This window comes from Megalops cyprinoides, chromosome 21, assembly GCF_013368585.1.
Source record: "Megalops cyprinoides isolate fMegCyp1 chromosome 21, fMegCyp1.pri, whole genome shotgun sequence".
Lineage (NCBI taxonomy): Eukaryota > Metazoa > Chordata > Actinopteri > Elopiformes > Megalopidae > Megalops > Megalops cyprinoides.
Genome location: NC_050603.1, coordinates 26,443,458 through 26,454,453, shown reverse-complemented (window position 1 = coordinate 26,454,453; position 10,996 = coordinate 26,443,458). Strand labels below are relative to the sequence as shown.

The following is a 10,996-nucleotide window of genomic DNA, read 5'->3' as shown; positions in this document are numbered from 1 at the left end:
CCTCCCAGAGGCAAAACAATGAATTTCCAACTTTTTCAATCTCTTTTTACAAACACTTAAATATCATCGACTCTCAGTCTGCTCAGTAACCAGCAACAGAAACCTTATCAATGCTGCCTCCCCAACTGTGTGTGTGAGGTGGGGAGGGGGCTGGGGGGCTACTGTCATGGTGTCATGTGTGGAACTTTAATCAGACCTTAGTTTTCACCTGTTTAGTGCAACACCTATATCCTGTGATGGCATCCTGTTTGACTTCCCAGGATGTCGAGCTGTAATTTATTTTCTTAATGACTTAATTGGATTGATTGTTGTTTTTTTTAATTAGGTCACGATTTGTATGATGATGTTATGGCAAGCTAGAAAATCTGCTTTAGCACAGTTCTCCAGGAGCAGGGTTGCCTTTTGTTGTTGCTCATGCATTCTGAGTGTGTGTTACAAAGACACAAAACTCCTGCTAATAAGACTCAAAGTGTCCTTTTGATTTTTTTTTCACAGCCTGTTTCCTGGTGTGCTGTGTCACACAAGGAGGACTGCAGTGCACTGCGGGGAACCATTGTTGCTCACTTAGTGGGGACCACTCAGGAAGAACCAGGCAGTGCGCTCCTCAGGGAGACCCGAATAAGGACAGAGAAGTTCTACAGCAGATTGCTGATCATCATCCAGAGCTGTCCTGGACAGAACATCGTTGTCATTATGGGCAACTTCAATGCCAAGATTGGCAGTGACAACAGGGGCTGCAAACAGGTCATGGGGCAGCAGGGCCTGGGTGAAATGAACAATAATGGGGAAAGATTCGCTGACCTCTGCACCACAAGCAACCTGGTTATCGGCGGGAATTTCTTCAATCACAGAAGGATACACAAGGCTACTTGGGTATCACCAACCCTGTTGACAGAGAACCGAATTGACCATGTGTACATTGGGAAGAAGACTTGAAGGAGATCTCTTCAAGATGTGCGCGTCAAGCGAGGAGCCAATGTTGCTTTGGACCATCATCTCCTAGTTGCCTGAGTGAAGCTCAAGCTAAGGAGGAACTTCCATATCCTGTAAGAGTCAGAGGAAGGGACGATGGACAAGGTATGGCAGGGATTGAAGGAGGCTGTAACATAAGAACATATTATTATGAGAACAGGCCATTCGGCCCAACTAAGCTTGCCATTACAATTAAAGAGAACCCAAAACTGCATCAAGTCTGGACTTGAACACAGTAAGGGTCTCTGCGTCAACTACATGACCTGGCAACCTATTCCATGTATTGATAACTCTTTGTGTAAAACAGTACTTTCTTACATCAGTGCAAAACTTCGTCTTCACTAGTTTCTATTTATGTCTCCTTGTTCTACAGACTGAACTCACTCTAAAAAATCTATTATAGTTAACCTTATTGAGTCCTTTTATAAATTTAAAAACCTCTATTAGATCACCCCTATCTCTCTCTTGCTAAGTCTAAATAGGTTAAGTAACTTGAGTCTTTCCTCATAGCTTTTATATGCCGGGAACTAAATTAGTTGCCCTTCTTTGAACTTTTTCAAGAGCCTCAATATCTTTCTTATAGTGCGGTGCGCAGAACTGCACACAATATTCAAAGAGAGGTCTGACTAAAGCATTGTATAATTTCAATATAACCTCTTTAGATTTATAATCAATACTTTTGGCTATATATCCCAACATCCTGTTGGCCTTTTTACTGCTACAGCACACTGCCTAGATCAGGGGTCTCCAACCTTTTTTCATCTGAGAGCTACTTTGAAAAAATGGAAGTGGCGGAGAGCTACTCATGTCTTATATTACTCACACTTATTCACATAATGTATCAAAACACTCACATTAACCAGCTGAATTAAGCTACTTTTTGTATATACATGTATCAAATGTCAATATCCACAGCTTACATTTTGGATCAAAAGCATCTTAAATTCACATCAACAGCATGTCAAATATATATTCTGTATCCATGTTTCAAATTTAAATGTGTCAAGGTCACTGTAGCGAAGGGCGAGAGCAGTCACTCCACCCAACCTTGAACCTGGGTCTACAGGACACCAAACTGCAACTTTGACCGAGACGCCAAGGAGCTGGGCTCGTTAGTATGGCAGTCAGAGTGCATACTCAACCATAGTGACAGCACTATGTTACACACATAATATATCAAAACATCTTAAATTCACATCAAAGTCATAGAAAACACAGAAAACATTACTACGTGTTTATGTCGTGAGATGTCAGACAAATTTGGTCATCACTAGACACTATTTTGGAACATTAAGCCATGATAAGACTTTTCCTTATAATGGGCGTCAATAGAGAGGAAAATGCTCAATGTAAGATAACGTCCATACTCATAGGATTTCGTTTTTGATTTTTTTTTTGACAGGTGGAAGTGTTTATGACAAGACATGTCCGAGAGAAATTTGGTGATCATTGATCACTGTTTTGGAACATTAAGCCACGTTAAGCCTTTTCACATTAAGAGCTTTAGAATGTCCTTGGAGTGACGCTGAACGTTGCATCTTTTACTGACTGAAACGCTGGTACCGCAGATGAGGCACACACACTTGTCCTTCACATTCATGAAAAAAAAAACTTGCGTTCCCATTCCTCATGGAAATAGCATGTTTTTTTGGCCTGGCCACTTTCTTTGGTCATCATAAATCTGGCTATTTTATTTGGCTAAGATAAACTGGCTTGCTAAGTTAACACCACCAAACTCCTTGCTTTAGCTCAGTAGCTACCTCAGTAGCTAGCCTACAGGGTAACTGACGTGACGTGTTGGGAAAATTGACAGTAGCCTAACTTATTTGATTGACAGCTGATATCATTTTGTGTTGGAGGGGGGTGGGACATCTGTGTATTTGTTTGGATTGAAATGGGAAGAGGTTTCCAGGGTGCATTTATTTTTTGTCTGATTTTTTTGTACATAATCTTTGACCCTTTTGGCGAGCTACTCAAAAACAGGCAGCGAGTGACGTATTGGAGACCCCTGGCCTAGATCCTGTTAAGCTTGGGTTAACTATACTCCCAAGTCTTTTTCAAATTGAGCACATTCTAGATTTTTTTTACCCTCATGAGTAGTCTTGTCTAAGGTTCTTATTTCCCACATGCAAGACTTTACATTTAGCTACACTGGATGTCATCTGCCAGGTATCTGCCCACTTTTGGATGCTTATTTAGGTCTTCCTGTATTACTTTAGTTGATTCTATACTGTTGGCTAGACCCTCTAGTTTTGTATCATCTGCAAATTTTACTACTTTACTACTAACCTCTGCATCAAGATCATTTATGTATATAAGAAATAGCAAAGGCCCCAACACCGATCCCTGTGGGACTCCACTTCGCACAGGACCCTGCTCTGATACAATTCCTCCCACAGTTACAGTCTGCTTTCTATTAGACAACCAACTTCGAACCCACTCAGTGATAGCTCCTGTAATTCCTGCAGATTTCATTTTCAATATGAGCCTCTCATGTGATACTTTGTCAAATGCCTTTTGAAAGTCCAAATAGATAATATCAAAAGCTTGGTTTGAGTCTAAACACACTGCAGCTTCCTCAACAAAGTCCAGGAGGTTTGTTAAGCATTACCTCCCTCTGCGAAAGCCATGCTATCGTTTAGATGCTATCATTTAAGATACCATTTTGTTCAAAGAATAATTCCAAATTGTCCCTAATGATGGATTCCAGTAATTTACATGTGATACAAGTTAAACTGATGGGCCTATAATTTCCTGGATCAGTCTGGTCACCTTTCTTGTAGATAGGTACTACACTGCCATGTTTCCAGTCATCTGGTATTTCTCCAGTTTTGAGAGATTGTTTAAAAATAACTGTCAGAGGCTTGTAAACCACTTCCGCTAGTTCCCTGAGAACTCTTGGATATATTCTGTCGGGACCTGCTGCCTTATTTGTTTTTGGAGTTTATCTAGTACTTTTGCATCATTTAAATCAATTTCCTCCATAAGACTCTGAGAATTGAATGCACCTGAAGGCATATGTGAAAACAGTTCACTTGTGAAACTCTCCACAAAGTAACTATTTAGGGTATCAGCAGTAGATTTGTTATCATAAACCATAACTCCATCCTTATTTTTATACTCTTATCTCATCCTTAACTATCCTTTTCCGACTGTAGTATTGAAAAAAGCGTTTAGAGTTGCTCTTTGCATCTAGTGCAATCTGTCTTTCAAAACACCTTTTAGCTTCCCTTATTTTTTTTCTTAACTTGAGCTTGCATATTACTGTATTCAATCTTATTACTCTCTGAGCTGTCCCACTTGTATATTTTAAATAATTTCCTTTTTTGTTTCAAACTGTCCCGTAATGACTTATTCATCCACTATGGATGGTTCCTTTTTTAAGCTTCCCTTTTCTCACTTGCGGAATGAATTTACGCTGTACATCCAGAATAGTCGTTTTAAATATGCACCACATTTCTTTCACAGTTTTGCCATCTAGAAGAGGTACCCAGTTTATATTCCTTGTATAGTCACACATCTTAATAAAGTCAACTCGTCTAAAGTTGAAAACTCTAGCATAGGAGAATGCAGACTTAACTTGCCAAAAAACTTCAAATGTAATTGCACTATGGTCACTTGTTCCGAGTGGCTCCCCTACCTCAGTACTGCAAATGCTATCAGGATTATTACACAGAACCAGATCTATAATTGTGTTCTCTCTTGTAGGTTGAGTAACAGACTGTACCAAAAAGCAGTCATTTACAACATCTAAAAACTCTTCCTCACATTTACCTTGACCTGACACAGCTTCCCAATTAATTCTAGGGTAATTGAAGCCCTCCATTACTATTGTCTCACCCTCCTGACATGCTAGCTTAATATTATCAAAGAGCATACTGTTAACACTAGGGGTGGGAATCACAGAGTAACTCACGATATGATAATATCACGACACACTGCCCACAATAACGATGGTATCAAAATACTGCGATTCTGCAGTACTCGATACATTGCAAGACAATCATCTACGATTCATCACGATATCTGTATAACTGAAGAAGAAAAAATGCCCATAAAAGGCAAAAAGCAGGAATTATTTATTCACTGCATTGTGGTGTCAGTTTCACAGAATTTGACAATTAACTATCTAAACTTTGCAAATTCTGACTCCAGAAGGCATTGGGAAAAGCAGCCATTGTGTTACATATTTTGCAGCAATTAAAGTCATTCAAGTCATGAGTTCATTCTATATTTTACATTAGATGTTTTCTGTATGGCCTCCATGTGTATTGAAATACAGTGGTTAGGCTAGGTGACAAGCTAGATCATGTAGCCAGTGTTTCTCAGTCCTGTTCCTGTTTCCCTGACTGAACTCATGAGTGGCACTTTTGATTAGCTGAGCACACCTTCTTTAATCAAGAGCATGTTGCTCACACTAATCAGGTGTGTTTGGAGGATAGAGATAGAGAAGGATAGAGAGAAGATATGCAGGACAGTGGGCCTTCAAGAGTAGGATTGAGAACACTTAATAGCCTATTTCCCATTATCAGCTGGCTCTGTTATTTCTTGTAGGGAGATGTTGATAACAAGCTCCTATGTGTCATGAACTACCTGGATTGGCTCTGTATTAGAGTGCTACACAACCCCACACCATCAGTACAAAACTGTTTTTACTGAAAACGCCCTTTCCCCGGTCTCCACTGATGCAGTGATGGTGTGTGTGCTGATGTTTTTTTTAAACTAACTTTGGTAGAAAAAAAGCAGTTGATGAGGGACCGGTTGGCCGACTTGACAGCCATAAATGAAGATATATTTTTCCTCTTTAAATTGCATAACGTTAATACTTTGCCAGCTAAGAAACGTTAGCTAACTTATCTCAGTTAAGTCGATGCCCTGTTTTCATCAACCCATGACATTATAGCTAGCCAACTAGCTGGCTAGCTAGTTGATCCTACAATTGTTACATCTTTATGGCGGTCAGTTGTCCGAACTAAGTAGTTCATCAAATTAACCCTAAAGCAAGTTATTAAAATGAACGTCTGCAAGTGTAAGGATTATGCAACGTAACGGTGTAAATTGGCAGGCTAGCTGTTAGCTAGATAGTACCACTGGGGTGTAGGTCTGGAGCTACGTTCAGGGTGGTCAGGGAAGAGAATAAGTAATGTTAGTTAAGTAATTGCTAACAGGAACCAACAACAAATTTGAGCTGAGATTGTGATGCTTTAACCACGTTCTGTTTTTAGGATAATGTTTGTGATGCTTTAACCACGTTCTGTTTTTAGGATAATGTTAGGTAGATAACCTTTTGTTTAAATGCCTAATCACACAGAATACTAGCGATATAATTGTAGTACCTTCCAATTCAGACAATTTTGTAAGTAGGAGCTATCTTGCTAAGTTGGCTAAATGCTCAACCGAAGCTAGCTACTTATACAAAACAACAGTCTCTGCCATCCAAACCGTTTAGTCAGCGTTACTTACTGAAATTGAGTTGGACAGGTCTCATTTCCAGGGAGGACTGAGAAAGTGAAGTTGTGTGCATTTCTCCACCGCAAGTTTACCCTCATTCATTTGATAAGCGCCACCACGAGGAGTCATGAAGTAGTGACTCTGGTAAGTCAAATTGGCAGGAGAATCAATTTAGAGCGCCTGCATGTTTTAATAAAAATATCGATATTTGGCGCCAGTATATCGATAATGTATCGCAAGAGGAAGTAATATGATATCTTCCTTTGTCGATATTTTGTCCCACCCCTAGTTAACACTGCTGTCTGAGGCTGGTGGCCTATAACATACTCCGACATTCAGACCCTTTACATTTCCCCCCAATATTTTAATCCATATGTCTTCACTAACACCAAGGGGCTCCATTCCTGGAATTTCCTGAATATTAAGATTATCCTTTACCTAGAGAGCTACACCCCCTCCTCTTCTATTGGTTCTATCTTTTCTTAGCAGCTTGTATCCCTCTACGTTATACTCATCCCCATCTCCTGCACCAAGCCATGTCTCTGTGATCCCAATAACATCATAATTACTATTACTCATAGCAGTTTCTTGTTCCAAATTTTTATTTTATGCTTCTAGCATTTAAACAGAAGATTTTAAGGTTACTGTGTGTGTATTTCCTGTCTTTCCTTTCCACTCCCAGCTGCTCAAAACCACCTCTATTACAGTGCTGCTCTGACTGATTTGCAATCATGGTTCCCTCACTACTAATAAAATACTTAGCCATGGTGTGTTCTATTCTGGCAGTCTGTCTATCTTTACCCATCTCACTGTATAACCTTCCTGCCCCCCCCCCCCCCCCCCCCAGACCCTAGTTTAAATAACCCTCTGCTACCCTATGCATACGCTGGCCCAGTGCAGCTGTACTCCTCCGGTTCAGGTGTAACGCGTCCTGCTTGAACAGGTCACCCCCGTTCCAAAAGTAGTCCGAGTGCCCATAAACCTGTACCCCTCTTTCCTACACCAGGTTTGTAGCCATGTGTTAAATCTCCATATAAAGGCTTGCTTCCCTTTGCTTGCACGTGGTACTGGTAGAATTCCAGAGAAGAATACCGTGGAGGTTCTGCTCCTAATCTTCCCCACTAGCTCAATAAATTTTTCTTGCAAAACCCTGAACCTACCCCTTCCTATGTCATTGGCTCCAACATGGACCATGACTACTGGATCCTCCCCCGCTCTGGCCAGAAGCTTATCCACACAATCCAGGAGGTCTCCAACCTGGGCACCGGGCAGGCAACAGACTATGCGAGACTCCTTGTCGCGCAAACACACTATGCTATCTACCCCTCTAATGATTGAGTCCCCCACTGAGGCCGCCTGGGTGCCCTGGGGCTCCTCAGTCCTCCCACTCTCAGGATCGTGGGCCAACTCGTCCTGCAGTGGCATGAAAGGGCTGGTCACCGTGATCTCTTCTGAGATGCTGCCCCTCTTGGAATTGTGCGCCGCTTTCTATGCCTATGCCCTACTGTAACCCAGCTCTCTCACCCTATGTGCTTTGGTGAGCAACCACAGAAGAACATTAAAAACAAGGTAAACAAGTGAATTGGCTGGCTAGCTAAAATATCCAAGATTTAAAGATTTACTCATGAGAGGGTGAAAAACCACAAAGAAACCTCTTGTCAGCTAGAATACGTGCCGAATTAGCTGCGTTTGTTAACGAGCTAACCCGTTGACCAACGCTTTGACAGAGGAAAAAAGTGGAAAATTTGAGACTTTAGGAGCAGATCAGATCTACCCTTATTTAATAACTAGGTTTATAGCCTCAATTTTTATTTTTATCCATTTGGATGTAGGAGCAGACAGACCACTCCACGAACACAGCACGAACTCGTCAGACAACAGCAGTCAAGCAGAGCAATCAAGAGCAGGCAGTGGGGAAGTATGGACATGTCAGGAAGTACTGGGCCCCAAAAGGGACAGGCGTAAGTAGTGGATCTTGGCAGAGACTTTAAAGAAGATAGAGGAAAGGAAGAAGAAGAAGGTGACAGTCAACAACAGCTGCACACGAGCTGGAAAAGTCAAGGCCCCAAGACTATGCAGAAGTGAACAGGAGTGTCAAGAGAAACATTAGGGCAGACAAGAGAAACTACATGGAGACACTGGCAGAGGAAGCAGCACACCACGGGAAAATGTGGGACCTGTACACCACCATCAAGAAGCTCTCCAGAAAGTACAGCAAGCCAGAGACACCAGTGAAGGACAAGGAAGGGAAGACAATACCTGATGAGGAGGGACAGAAGAACAGATGGGTGGAGCATTTTGAGGAGCTGCTGAACAGACCAGCCCCACAGGACCCACCGGACATCCAGCCAGCTAACAGTGACCTGCTGGTTGATTGCAGCATGCCCACAAAGGAGGAGATCCGCAAGGCTGTCAAGCAGCTGTGGAATGGCAAGGCTGCGGGACCCGACAGCGTCCTGGCAGAGGCCCTAAAAGCTGACGACGAGACCAGTGCTGAGATGCTCTACCCCCTCTTCTGCAAGATCTGGGAAGAGGAGGACGTCCCGTCAGAGTGGAAGGAGGGCTACCTCATCAAGCTCCCAAAGAAAGGCGATCTCATCTCCTGTTCCAACTACAGAGGGATAACACTTCTGTCCATCCCGGGTAAGGTCTTCAACCAAGTCCTCCTGAACAGGATGAAAGACTCTGTTAACCCCCAGCTCCAAAACCAGCAGGCTGGTTTCCGCAAGGATAGATCCTGCATCGACTAGATATCAATGCTGCACATCATCCTGGAGCAATCACTGGAGTGGAACTCACCCCTCTACATCAACTTCATTGACTACGAGAAGGCATTCAACAGTGTGGACAGGCAGACTCTTCGGAAGTTGCTGAGAAACTACCGGGTGCTGGAAAAGATCACCAAAATCAACAGGAACACTTACGAAGGGATGACCTGCAGAGTGGTCCATGGCTAACCGATCCCTTCCAAGTCTATCCCCTAACCCTATCCACCGATGCCTTCCAAGTGCGGACAGGAGTGAGAAAAGGATGCTTGCTGTCACCTTTCCTGTTCGTGCTGGCCATTGACTGGATTATGAAGACGTCCACAGCCCAGAAGCAAAATGGCATCCAGTGGACCCTCTGGACACAGCTGGACGACCTCGACTTCGCCGATGACCTGGCCCTTCTCTCTCACACCCAGAAACAGATGCAAGAAAAAACTTGCACCATCACGGAAAACTCAGCACGCCTGGGCACCAACATCCACAGAGAGAAGTGTAAGGTCAGCGCAGCTGACGCAACCCCCATCACGCTGGAATGTGAAGCTCTCAAAGAGGTGGAGAGCTTCACCTACCTTGGCAGCATCATTGACAAGCAGGATGGGACAGACACACAGATGTAAGAGTCCGGATAGGTAAAGCGGGGTCAGCTTTCCATCAGCTAAAGAACATCTGGGGTTCCATGAACCTAACCACAAACATCAAGAAAAGGACCTTTAACACCATCATGAAGCCTCTGCTTTTCTATGGAGTCGAGACCTGAAGAATCACCATAACAACCATGAAGAGAATCCAGATGTTCATCAACACCTGCCTCAGAAGGATCCTTCGGATCCGCTGACCCAACACCATCAGTAACCAAAACCTGTGGCAGCGAACAGGACAGCAGCCTGTAGATGAAGAGATCCTCTAAAGGTGCTAGGCATGGATTGGCCACACCCTCTGCAAATCTGCATCCAGCACAGCATGGCAAGCTCTCACCTGGAACCCACAGGGGAAAAGTAAAAGATGCCAGTCAAGGAACACCTGGCGCCTCGATCCAGAGGCGGACACCAAGAGAATGGGACTCACCTGGGGGCAGCTGGAGTGACTGCCCGAGGATCGAGATGCCTGGAGAACTCTCGTAGGTGGTCCATGTCCTGCTAGGGGCCACAGGCGAAAGTGAAGTGAAGTGAATTCAAGGATAAAATACAGGAACAGGCTAGGTAGGTACAGGCTAGGTAATTATGATCACAATACTGAAGCATAGGCTACAGAAATATGAACCAAAGAAATGTGATGCTTCACTAAAGAGGCATGAAAATATCCATTATCTGGCCAATGAAATGGAGCTTGTGAATAACTTAGTTGAATGCTGTAAAACTGACAGAAACAGCTGTTAACCAGTGTGTATATGCATATTGCCCCTAGCAACACGGGAGTGCACAGTACCCTGCTTCACTACAGCCATAGTGCTAACCACCATTCTGCCCCCTCACTCGCCTTCTGTTTAAACCCAGACATGAACTGCAGTTCCTCACTCTCCTCCTGCTTAAACCCAGACATGACCAATGGTTCACCAACTGTTTAAACCTACACATGACCAATAGTTCTCCACCTGCTTAAACCCGGACATGACCAGCGGTGCTCTGCCTGCTTCAACCCAGACATGATCAAGGGTTCCTTCACTCTCCAACTGCTTAAAACCAGCCATGACCAATGGTTCTCCACTCTTAACCTGCTTAAAAACAGACACGAGGCAGAGGCATAACAGTTAATGTGTTTTTTGTGTTATATGACATAATATTTCCTCGTATTACTAACATTGTGTG

The 10,996-nt window shown here is 43.2% G+C and overlaps 1 pseudogene; it reads left to right on the top strand.

The window, feature by feature from the left end:
- Positions 1–693: 693 nt before the first annotated feature.
- LOC118796419 lies at positions 694–10,350 on the top strand (annotated as a pseudogene).
- Positions 10,351–10,996: the final 646 nt, after the last annotated feature.